Genomic DNA, 12,946 nt, shown 5'->3' with positions numbered 1-12,946 from the left:
CGTAGACGTGGTGTATCTAGATAAAGGAAGGTCTGTAGACGTGGTGTATCTAGATAAAGGAAGGCCCGTAGACGTGGTGTATATAGATAAAGGAAGGCCCGTAGACGTGGTGTATCTAGATAAAGGGAAGGCCCGTAGACGTGGTGTATCTGGATAAAGGAAGGCCCATAGACGTGGTGTATCTACATAAAGGAAGGTCTGTAGATGAGGTGTATCTGGATAAAGGAAGGCCCGTAGACATGGTGTATCTAGATAAAGGAAGGCCCGTAGACGTGGTGTATCTACATAAAGGAAGGCCCGTAAACATGGTGTATCTAGATAAAGGAAGGCCCGTAAACATGGTGTATCTAGATAAAAGAAGGCCCGTAAACATGGTGTATCTAGATAAAGGAAGGCCCGTAGACATGGTGTATCTGGATAAAGTAAGGCCCGTAGACGTGGTGTATCTAGATAAAGGAAGGCCCGTAGACGTGGTGTATCTGGATAAAGGAAGGCCCGTAGACGTGGTGTATCTAGATAAAGGAAGGTCTGTAGACGTGGTGTATATAGATAAAGGAAGGCCCGTAGACGTGGTGTATCTAGATAAAGGAAGGCCCGTAGACGTGGTGTATCTAGATAAAGGAAGGCCCGTAGACATGGTGTATCTGGATAAAGGAAGGCCCATAGATGAGGTGTATCTAGATAAAGGAAGGCCCGTAGACGTGTATCTAGATAAAGGAAGGCCCATAGACGTGGTGTATCTAGATAAGGGAAGGCCCGTAGACGTGGTGTATCTAGATAAAGGAAGACCCGTAGACGTGGTGTATCTAGATAAAGGAAGGCCCGTAGACGTGGTGTATCTGGATAAAGGAAGTACTGTAGATGTGGTGTATCTAGATAAAGGAAGGCCCATAGACGTGGTGTATCTGGATAAAGGAAGGACTATAGATGTGGTGTATCTAGATAAAAGAAGGTCCGTAGACGTGGTGTATCTGGATAAAGGAAGGCCCGTAGATGTGGTGTATCTAGATAAAGGAAGGCCCGTAGACGTGGTGTATCTAGATAAAAGAAGGCCCGTAGACGTGGTGTATCTAGATAAAGGAAGGCCCGTAGACGTGGTGTATCTAGATAAAGGAAGGCCCGTAGACGTGGTGTATCTGGATAAAGGAAGGTCTGTAGACGTGGTGTATATAGATAAAGGAAGGCCCGTAGACGTGGTGTATCTAGATAAAGGAAGGCCCGTAGACGTGGTGTATCTAGATAAAGGAAGGCCTGTAGACATGGTGTATCTGGATAAAGGAAGGCCCGTAGACGTGGTGTATCTAGATAAAGGAAGGCCCGTAGACGTGGTGTATCTGGATAAAGGAAGGCCCGTAGACGTGGTGTATCTAGATAAAGGAAGGTCTGTAGACGTGGTGTATCTAGATAAAGGAAGGCCCGTAGACGTGGTGTATATAGATAAAGGAAGGCCCGTAGACGTGGTGTATCTAGATAAAGGGAAGGCCCGTAGACGTGGTGTATCTGGATAAAGGAAGGCCCATAGACGTGGTGTATCTACATAAAGGAAGGTCTGTAGATGAGGTGTATCTGGATAAAGGAAGGCCCGTAGACATGGTGTATCTAGATAAAGGAAGGCCCGTAGACGTGGTGTATCTACATAAAGGAAGGCCCGTAAACATGGTGTATCTACATAAAGGAAGGCCCGTAAACATGGTGTATCTAGATAAAGGAAGGCCCGTAGACATGGTGTATCTGGATAAAGGAAGGCCCGTAGACGTGGTGTATCTGGATAAAGGAAGGCCCGTAGACATGGTGTATCTAAATAAAGGAAGGCCCGTAGACGTGGTGTATCTACATAAAGGAAGGCCCGTAAACATGGTGTATCTAGATAAAGGAAGGCCCGTAAACATGGTGTATCTAGATAAAGGAAGGCCCGTAGACATGGTGTATCTGGATAAAGTAAGGCCCGTAGACGTGGTGTATCTAGATAAAGGAAGGCCCGTAGACGTGGTGTATCTGGATAAAGGAAGGCCTGTAGACGTGGTGTATCTAGATAAAGGAAGGTCTGTAGACGTGGTGTATATAGATAAAGGAAGGCCCGTAGACGTGGTGTATCTAGATAAAGGAAGGCCCGTAGACGTGGTGTATCTAGATAAAGGAAGGCCCGTAGACGTGGTGTATCTAGATAAAGGGAAGGCCCGTAGACGTGGTGTATCTGGATAAAGGAAGGCCCGTAGACGTGGTGTATCTACATAAAGGAAGGTCTGTAGATGTGGTGTATCTGGATAAAGGAAGGCCCGTAGACGTGGTGTATCTAGATAAAGGAAGGCCCGTAGACGTGGTGTATCTACATAAAGGAAGGCCCGTAGACATGGTGTATCTGGATAAAGGAAGGCCCGTAGACGTGGTGTATCTAGATAAAGGAAGGCCCGTAGACGTGGTGTATCTAGATAAAGGAGGGCCCGTAGACGCGGTGTATCTGGATAAAGGAAGGCCCGAAGACGTGGTGTATCTAGATAAAGGAAGGCCCGTAGACGTGGTGTATCTAGATAAAGGAAGGCCCGTAGACGTGGTGTATCTGGATAAAGGAAGGCCCGTAGACGTGGTGTATCTAGGTAAAGGAAGGCCCGTAGACGTGGTGTATCTAGATAAAGGAAGACCCGTAGACGTGGTGTATCTAGATAAAGGAAGGCCCGTAGATGTGGTGTATCTAGATAAAGGAAGGTCTGTAGACGTGGTGTATCTGGATAAAGGAAGGACTGTAGATGTGGTGTATCTAGATAAAGGAAGGCCCGTAGACATGGTGTATCTGGATAAAGGAAGGACTGTAGATGTGGTGTATCTAGATAAAAGAAGGTCCGTAGACGTGGTGTATCTGGATAAAGGAAGGCCCGTAGATGTGGTGTATCTAGATAAAGGAAGGCCCATAGACGTGGTGTATCTAGATAAAGGAAGGCCCGTAGACGTGGTGTATCTGGATAAAGGAAGGACTGTAGATGTGGTGTATCTAGATAAAAGAAGGTCCGTAGACGTGGTGTATCTAGATAAAGGAAGGCCCGTAGACGTGGTGTATCTAGATAAAGGAAGGCCTGTAGACGTGGTGTATCTAGATAAAGGAAGGCCCATAGACGTGGTGTATCTAGATAAAGGAAGGCCCGTAGACGTGGTGTATCTGGATAAAGGAAGGCCCGTAGACGTGGTGTATCTAGATAAAGGAAGACCCGTAGACGTGGTGTATCTAGATAAAGGAAGACCCGTAGATGTGGTGTATCTAGATAAAGGAAGGTCCGTAGACGTGGTGTATATAGATAAAGGAAGGCCCGTAGACGTGGTGTATCTAGATAAAGGGAAGGCCCGTAGACGTGGTGTATCTGGATAAAGGAAGGCCCATAGACGTGGTGTATCTACATAAAGGAAGGTCTGTAGATGAGGTGTATCTGGATAAAGGAAGGCCCGTAGACATGGTGTATCTAGATAAAGGAAGGCCCGTAGACGTGGTGTATCTACATAAAGGAAGGCCCGTAAACATGGTGTATCTAGATAAAGGAAGGCCCGTAAACATGGTGTATCTAGATAAAGGAAGGCCCGTAGACATGGTGTATCTGGATAAAGTAAGGCCCGTAGACGTGGTGTATCTAGATAAAGGAAGGCCCGTAGACGTGGTGTATCTGGATAAAGGAAGGCCCGTAGACGTGGTGTATCTAGATAAAGGAAGGTCTGTAGACGTGGTGTATATAGATAAAGGAAGGCCCGTAGACGTGGTGTATCTAGATAAAGGAAGGCCCGTAGACGTGGTGTATCTAGATAAAGGAAGGCCCGTAGACATGGTGTATCTGGATAAAGGAAGGCCCGTAGATGTGGTGTATCTAGATAAAGGAAGGCCCGTAGACGTGTATCTAGATAAAGGAAGGCCCATAGACGTGGTGTATCTAGATAAGGGAAGGCCCGTAGACGTGGTGTATCTAGATAAAGGAAGACCCGTAGACGTGGTGTATCTAGATAAAGGAAGGCCCGTAGACGTGGTGTATCTGGATAAAGGAAGGACTGTAGATGTGGTGTATCTAGATAAAGGAAGGCCCATAGACGTGGTGTATCTGGATAAAGGAAGGACTGTAGATGTGGTGTATCTAGATAAAAGAAGGTCCGTAGACGTGGTGTATCTGGATAAAGGAAGGCCCGTAGATGTGGTGTATCTAGATAAAGGAAGGCCCGTAGACGTGGTGTATCTAGATAAAGGAAGGCCCGTAGACGTGGTGTATCTACATAAAGGAAGGCCCGTAGACGTGGTGTATCTAGATAAAGGAAGGCCCGTAGACGTGGTGTATCTACATAAAGGAAGGCCCATAGACGTGGTGTATCTAGATAAAGGAAGGCCCGTAGACGTGGTGTATCTAGATAAAGGAAGGCCCGTAGACGTGGTGTATCTGGATAAAGGAAGGTCTGTAGACGTGGTGTATATAGATAAAGGAAGGCCCGTAGACGTGGTGTATCTAGATAAAGGAAGGCCCGTAGACGTGGTGTATCTAGATAAAGGAAGGCCTGTAGACATGGTGTATCTGGATAAAGGAAGGCCCGTAGACGTGGTGTATCTAGATAAAGGAAGGCCCGTAGACGTGGTGTATCTGGATAAAGGAAGGCCCGTAGACGTGGTGTATCTAGATAAAGGAAGGTCTGTAGACGTGGTGTATCTAGATAAAGGAAGGCCCGTAGACGTGGTGTATATAGATAAAGGGAAGGCCCGTAGACGTGGTGTATCTGGATAAAGGAAGGCCCATAGACGTGGTGTATCTACATAAAGGAAGGTCTGTAGATGAGGTGTATCTGGATAAAGGAAGGCCCGTAGACATGGTGTATCTAGATAAAGGAAGGCCCGTAGACATGGTGTATCTAGATAAAGGAAGGCCCGTAGACGTGGTGTATCTACATAAAGGAAGGCCCGTAAACATGGTGTATCTAGATAAAGGAAGGCCCGTAAACATGGTGTATCTAGATAAAGGAAGGCCCGTAGACATGGTGTATCTGGATAAAGGAAGGCCCGTAGACGTGGTGTATCTGGATAAAGGAAGGCCCGTAGACATGGTGTATCTAAATAAAGGAAGGCCCGTAGACGTGGTGTATCTACATAAAGGAAGGCCCGTAAACATGGTGTATCTAGATAAAGGAAGGCCCGTAAACATGGTGTATCTAGATAAAGGAAGGCCCGTAGACATGGTGTATCTGGATGAAGTAAGGCCCATAGACGTGGTGTATCTAGATAAAGGAAGACCCGTAGACGTGGTGTATCTAGATAAAGGAAGGCCCGTAGACGTGGTGTATCTGGATAAAGGAAGGACTGTAGATGTGGTGTATCTAGATAAAGGAAGGCCCATAGACGTGGTGTATCTGGATAAAGGAAGGACTGTAGATGTGGTGTATCTAGATAAAAGAAGGTCCGTAGATGTGGTGTATCTGGATAAAGGAAGGCCCGTAGATGTGGTGTATCTAGATAAAGGAAGGCCCGTAGACGTGGTGTATCTAGATAAAGGAAGGCCCGTAGACGTGGTGTATCTACATAAAGGAAGGCCCATAGACGTGGTGTATCTAGATAAAGGAAGGCCCGTAGACGTGGTGTATCTAGATAAAGGAAGGCCCGTAGACGTGGTGTATCTGGATAAAGGAAGGTCTGTAGACGTGGTGTATATAGATAAAGGAAGGCCCGTAGACGTGGTGTATCTAGATAAAGGAAGGCCCGTAGACGTGGTGTATCTAGATAAAGGAAGGCCTGTAGACATGGTGTATCTGGATAAAGGAAGGCCCGTAGACGTGGTGTATCTAGATAAAGGAAGGCCCGTAGACGTGGTGTATCTGGATAAAGGAAGGCCCGTAGACGTGGTGTATCTAGATAAAGGAAGGTCTGTAGACGTGGTGTATCTAGATAAAGGAAGGCCCGTAGACGTGGTGTATATAGATAAAGGAAGGCCCGTAGACGTGATGTATCTAGATAAAGGGAAGGCCCGTAGACGTGGTGTATCTGGATAAAGGAAGGCCCATAGACGTGGTGTATCTACATAAAGGAAGGTCTGTAGATGAGGTGTATCTGGATAAAGGAAGGCCCGTAGACATGGTGTATCTAGATAAAGGAAGGCCCGTAGACATGGTGTATCTAGATAAAGGAAGGCCCGTAGACGTGGTGTATCTACATAAAGGAAGGCCCGTAAACATGGTGTATCTAGATAAAGGAAGGCCCGTAAACATGGTGTATCTAGATAAAGGAAGGCCCGTAGACGTGGTGTATGTAGATAAAGGAAGGCCTGTAGACGTGGTGTATCTAGATAAAGGAAGGCCCGTAGACATGGTGTATCTGGATAAAGGAAGGCCCGTAGACGTGGTGTATCTGGATAAAGGAAGGCCCGTAGACATGGTGTATCTAAATAAAGGAAGGCCCGTAGACGTGGTGTATCTACATAAAGGAAGGCCCGTAAACATGGTGTATCTAGATAAAGGAAGGCCCGTAAACATGGTGTATCTAGATAAAGGAAGGCCCGTAGACATGGTGTATCTGGATGAAGTAAGGCCCGTAGACGTGGTGTATCTAGATAAAGGAAGGCCCGTAGACGTGGTGTATCTGGATAAAGGAAGGCCCGTAGACGTGGTGTATCTAGATAAAGGAAGGTCTGTAGACGTGGTGTATATAGATAAAGGAAGGCCCGTAGACGTGGTGTATCTAGATAAAGGAAGGCCCGTAGACGTGGTGTATCTGGATAAAGGAAGGCCCGTAGACATGGTGTATCTAAATAAAGGAAGGCCCGTAGACGTGGTGTATCTACATAAAGGAAGGCCCGTAAACATGGTGTATCTAGATAAAGGAAGGCCCGTAAACATGGTGTATCTAGATAAAGGAAGGCCCGTAGACATGGTGTATCTGGATGAAGTAAGGCCCGTAGACGTGGTGTATCTAGATAAAGGAAGACCCGTAGACGTGGTGTATCTAGATAAAGGAAGGCCCGTAGACGTGGTGTATCTGGATAAAGGAAGGACTGTAGATGTGGTGTATCTAGATAAAGGAAGGCCCATAGACGTGGTGTATCTGGATAAAGGAAGGACTGTAGATGTGGTGTATCTAGATAAAAGAAGGTCCGTAGACGTGGTGTATCTGGATAAAGGAAGGCCCGTAGATGTGGTGTATCTAGATAAAGGAAGGCCCGTAGACGTGGTGTATCTAGATAAAGGAAGGCCCGTAGACGTGGTGTATCTACATAAAGGAAGGCCCATAGACGTGGTGTATCTAGATAAAGGAAGGCCCGTAGACGTGGTGTATCTAGATAAAGGAAGGCCCGTAGACGTGGTGTATCTGGATAAAGGAAGGTCTGTAGACGTGGTGTATATAGATAAAGGAAGGCCCGTAGACGTGGTGTATCTAGATAAAGGAAGGCCCGTAGACGTGGTGTATCTAGATAAAGGAAGGCCCGTAAACATGGTGTATCTAGATAAAGGAAGGCCCGTAGACATGGTGTATCTGGATAAAGGAAGGCCCGTAGACGTGGTGTATCTGGATAAAGGAAGGCCCGTAGACATGGTGTATCTAAATAAAGGAAGGCCCATAGACGTGGTGTATCTACATAAAGGAAGGCCCGTAAACATGGTGTATCTAGATAAAGGAAGGCCCGTAAACATGGTGTATCTAGATAAAGGAAGGCCCGTAGACATGGTGTATCTGGATGAAGTAAGGCCCGTAGACGTGGTGTATCTAGATAAAGGAAGGCCCGTAGACGTGGTGTATCTGGATAAAGGAAGGCCCGTAGACGTGGTGTATCTAGATAAAGGAAGGTCTGTAGACGTGGTGTATATAGATAAAGGAAGGCCCGTAGACGTGGTGTATCTAGATAAAGGAAGGCCCGTAGACGTGGTGTATCTAGATAAAGGAAGGCCCGTAGACGTGGTGTATCTAGATAAAGGGAAGGCCCGTAGACGTGGTGTATCTGGATAAAGGAAGGCCCGTAGACGTGGTGTATCTACATAAAGGAAGGTCTGTAGATGTGGTGTATCTGGATAAAGGAAGGCCCGTAGACGTGGTGTATCTAGATAAAGGAAGACCCGTAGATGTGGTGTATCTAGATAAAGGAAGGTCCGTAGACGTGGTGTATATAGATAAAGGAAGGCCCGTAGACGTGGTGTATCTAGATAAAGGGAAGGCCCGTAGACGTGGTGTATCTGGATAAAGGAAGGCCCATAGACGTGGTGTATCTACATAAAGGAAGGTCTGTAGATGAGGTGTATCTGGATAAAGGAAGGCCCGTAGACATGGTGTATCTAGATAAAGGAAGGCCCGTAGACGTGGTGTATCTACATAAAGGAAGGCCCGTAAACATGGTGTATCTAGATAAAGGAAGGCCCGTAAACATGGTGTATCTAGATAAAGGAAGGCCCGTAGACATGGTGTATCTGGATAAAGTAAGGCCCGTAGACGTGGTGTATCTAGATAAAGGAAGGCCCGTAGACGTGGTGTATCTGGATAAAGGAAGGCCCGTAGACGTGGTGTATCTAGATAAAGGAAGGTCTGTAGACGTGGTGTATATAGATAAAGGAAGGCCTGTAGACGTGGTGTATCTAGATAAAGGAAGGCCCGTAGACGTGGTGTATCTAGATAAAGGAAGGCCCGTAGACATGGTGTATCTGGATAAAGGAAGGCCTGTAGATGTGGTGTATCTAGATAAAGGAAGGCCCGTAGACGTGTATCTAGATAAAGGAAGGCCCATAGACGTGGTGTATCTAGATAAGGGAAGGCCCGTAGACGTGGTGTATCTAGATAAAGGAAGACCCGTAGACGTGGTGTATCTAGATAAAGGAAGGCCCGTAGACGTGGTGTATCTGGATAAAGGAAAGACTGTAGATGTGGTGTATCTAGATAAAGGAAGGCCCATAGACGTGGTGTATCTGGATAAAGGAAGGACTGTAGATGTGGTGTATCTAGATAAAAGAAGGTCCGTAGACGTGGTGTATCTGGATAAAGGAAGGCCCGTAGATGTGGTGTATCTAGATAAAGGAAGGCCCGTAGACGTGGTGTATCTAGATAAAGGAAGGCCCGTAGACGTGGTGTATCTACATAAAGGAAGGCCCATAGACGTGGTGTATCTAGATACAGGAAGGCCCGTAGACGTGGTGTATCTAGATAAAGGAAGGCCCGTAGACGTGGTGTATCTAGATAAAGGAAGGCCCGTAGACGTGGTGTATCTGGATAAAGGAAGGTCTGTAGACGTGGTGTATATAGATAAAGGAAGGCCCGTAGACGTGGTGTATCTAGATAAAGGAAGGCCCGTAGACGTGGTGTATCTAGATAAAGGAAGGCCTGTAGACATGGTGTATCTGGATAAAGGAAGGCCCGTAGACGTGGTGTATCTAGATAAAGGAAGGCCCGTAGACGTGGTGTATCTGGATTAGTGATGGCCGAACGGTTCGCCCGGCGGTCGTTTCGCGGCGAATTTCCGACTTTCGCCGTCCGCGGGTTCGAACGCCTTTTTCCGTCGTTCGCCCCGGCGGACTTACGTGTTTAATGTATACAAGAACTTTAACCTTTCGTGACACGTTTATCATGTGTTACAGGACAACCAATTGAGACATGACAGCTCATGGACACTTGGACATTCCCCCTAACCTATAAATACACCCGATCCGGTGGCCATTTTACATTCTTTCTTCTGTCACTGTAGGGAAAGGATCCTGTGTGGAGTAGGGACAGAGAAAACGCTAGCTATTTGGTACACAAAAGTTCTTTTCAGGACTGGTATAGGTGTTAGGTCAGCAGCCTGAGTTTCTTTTGTCAGTTTAGATAAAGGGACAGAGCGCTGTATGCTGCTATTTTAGGGACAGCTCAGCCAGATTAGTCTTTCTTCATCATCATCATCATCATCATCATTAGCTGTTACTATCAGGTCCACAAAAGAGCTGTTCCAGCTAATCGTTCCAGCCTACTCTTTTTTGCCAATTTGTATAGGGACAGGCAGGAAGCAGTGTGTCAGGCAGTGAGGATAATTTTAAAGACTTGCTGTTACTATTAGTTCCACAAAGGTTCTTTTCAGGACTGGTATCAGTGGTACGGTAATAGGCTTGTACACGTATAATATTCTTTCTTCCAAATATAGAAAGAATATTATACTTGACTGCTGCCCTTCTGCTGCAGTCTGCTAATCATTCACAACTCACTTGTTCCACAAAAGTTCTTATAAGGACTGGTAACTTGGTCTGTCTAGGGTGCTACGGTACATAGGCTTGGGTGCGGTACAGTCTGCTGTTCTGTAAGGACCGCTATCGGTCCACAATAGATAGGGTTGCCGTGCACTACTGCTGACCGCTGCCCTATACTGCAGCAGTCCTTCAGCGGTATAGGGACTGACGCACAGTCTGCTAAACACTAATACACAACCTGCTTGGTCCACAAAAGTTCTTATAAGGACTGGTAACTTGGTATAGGGTGCTACGGTACATAGGCCTGAGTGCGTTACAGTCTGCTGTTCTGTAAGGACCGCTATCGGTCCACAATACATAGGGTTGACGTGCACTACTGCTGACCGCTGCCCTATACTGCAGCAGTCCTTCAGCGGTATAGGGACTGACGCACAGTCTGCTAAACACTAACACACAACCTGCTTGGTCCACAAAAGTTCTTATAAGGACTGGTAACTTGGTATAGGGTGCTACGGTACATAGGCCTGAGTGCGTTACAGTCTGCTGTTCTGTAAGGACCGCTATCGGTCCACAATACATAGGGTTGCCGTGCACTACTGCTGACCGCTGCCCTATACTGCAGCAGTCCTTCATTGGTATAGGGACTGACGTACAGTCTGCTAATCACTAACACACAACCTGCTTGGTCCACAAAAGTTCTTATAAGGACTGGTAACTTGGTATAGGGTGCTACGGTACATAGGCCTGAGTGCGTTACAGTCTGCTGTTCTGTAAGGACCGCTATCGGTCCACAATACATAGGGTTGCCGTGCACTACTGCTGACCGCTGCCCTATACTGCAGCAGTCCTTCATTGGTATAGGGACTGACGTACAGTCTGCTAATCACTAACACACAACCTGCTTGGTCCACAAAAGTTCTTATAAGGACTGGTAACTTGGTATAGGGTGCTACGGTACATAGGCCTGAGTGCGTTACAGTCTGCTGTTCTGTAAGGACCGCTATCGGTCCACAATACATAGGGTTGCCGTGCACTACTGCTGACCGCTGCCCTATACTGCAGCAGTCCTTCAGCGGTATAGGGACTGACGCACAGTCTGCTAAACACTAACACACAACCTGCTTGGTCCACAAAAGTTCTTATAAGGACTGGTAACTTGGTATAGGGTGCTACGGTACATAGGCCTGAGTGCAGTACAGTCTGCTGTTCTGTAAGGACCGCTATCGGTCCACAATACATAGGGTTGCCGTGCACTACTGCTGACCGCTGCCCTATACTGCAGCAGTCCTTCATTGGTATAGGGACTGACGTACAGTCTGCTAATCACTAACACACAACCTGCTTGGTCCACAAAAGTTCTTATAAGGACTGGTAACTTGGTATAGGGTGCTACGGTACATAGGCCTGAGTGCGTTACAGTCTGCTGTTCTGTAAGGACCGCTATCGGTCCACAATACATAGGGTTGCCGTGCACTACTGCTGACCGCTGCCCTATACTGCAGCAGTCCTTCATTGGTATAGGGACTGACGTACAGTCTGCTAATCACTAACACACAACCTGCTTGGTCCACAAAAGTTTTTATAAGGACTGGTAACTTGGTATAGGGTGCTACGGTACATAGGCCTGAGTGCAGTACAGTCTGCTGTTCTGTAAGGACCGCTATCGGTCCACAATACATAGGGTTGACGTGCACTACTGCTGACCGCTGCCCTATACTGCAGCAGTCCTTCATTGGTATAGGGACTGACGTACAGTCTGCTAATCACTAACACACAACCTGCTTGGTCCACAAAAGTTCTTATAAGGACTGGTAACTTGGTATAGGGTGCTACGGTACATAGGCCTGAGTGCAGTACAGTCTGCTGTTCTGTAAGGACCGCTATCGGTCCACAATACATAGGGTTGCCGTGCACTACTGCTGACCGCTGCCCTATACTGCAGCAGTCCTTCATTGGTATAGGGACTGACGTACAGTCTGCTAATCACTAACACACAACCTGCTTGGTCCACAAAAGTTTTTATAAGGACTGGTAACTTGGTATAGGGTGCTACGGTACATAGGCCTGAGTGCAGTACAGTCTGCTGTTCTGTAAGGACCGCTATCGGTCCACAATACATAGGGTTGACGTGCACTACTGCTGACCGCTGCCCTATACTGCAGCAGTCCTTCAGCGGTATAGGGACTGACGCACAGTCTGCTAATCACTAACACACAACCTGCTTGGTCCACAAAAGTTCTTATAAGGACTGGTAACTTGGTATAGGGTGCTACGGTACATAGGCCTGAGTGCGTTACAGTCTGCTGTTCTGTAAGGACCGCTATCGGTCCACAATACATAGGGTTGCCGTGCACTACTGCTGACCGCTGCCCTATACTGCAGCAGTCCTTCAGCGGTATAGGGACTGACGCACAGTCTGCTAAACACTAACACACAACCTGCTTGGTCCACAAAAGTTTTTATAAGGACTGGTAACTTGGTATAGGGTGCTACGGTACATAGGCCTGAGTGCAGTACAGTCTGCTGTTCTGTAAGGACCGCTATCGGTCCACAATACATAGGGTTGCCGTGCACTACTGCTGACCGCTGCCCTATACTGCAGCAGTCCTTCATTGGTATAGGGACTGACGTACAGTCTGCTAATCACTAACACACAACCTGCTTGGTCCACAAAAGTTCTTATAAGGACTGGTAACTTGGTATAGGGTGCTACGGTACATAGGCCTGAGTGCGTTACAGTCTGCTGTTCTGTAAGGACCGCTATCGGTCCACAATACATAGGGTTGCCGTGCACTACTGCTGACCG

General features: G+C 47.0%; 2 protein-coding genes across 2 annotated transcripts in view; both read left to right on the top strand.

Annotated features, from left to right (window-relative positions):
* Nucleotides 1-12,946, top strand: part of LOC143956057 (uncharacterized) — a 143,404-nt gene that overhangs the window by 21,336 nt on the left and 109,122 nt on the right. The gene's annotated exons all lie outside the window — the stretch shown is intronic.
* The window catches only part of LOC143955428 (uncharacterized), a 231,063-nt gene that overhangs the window by 119,584 nt on the left and 98,533 nt on the right, over nt 1-12,946 (top strand). The window lies entirely within an intron of this gene.

This window comes from Lithobates pipiens, unplaced genomic scaffold, assembly GCF_037356315.1.
Source record: "Lithobates pipiens isolate NorthernLeopardFrog02 unplaced genomic scaffold, aLitPip1_a1.2 Scaffold_35, whole genome shotgun sequence".
Classification (NCBI taxonomy): domain Eukaryota; kingdom Metazoa; phylum Chordata; class Amphibia; order Anura; family Ranidae; genus Lithobates; species Lithobates pipiens.
The sequence above is the reverse complement of the archived record's forward strand: the minus strand, read 5'-3'. Positions and strand labels throughout refer to the sequence as shown.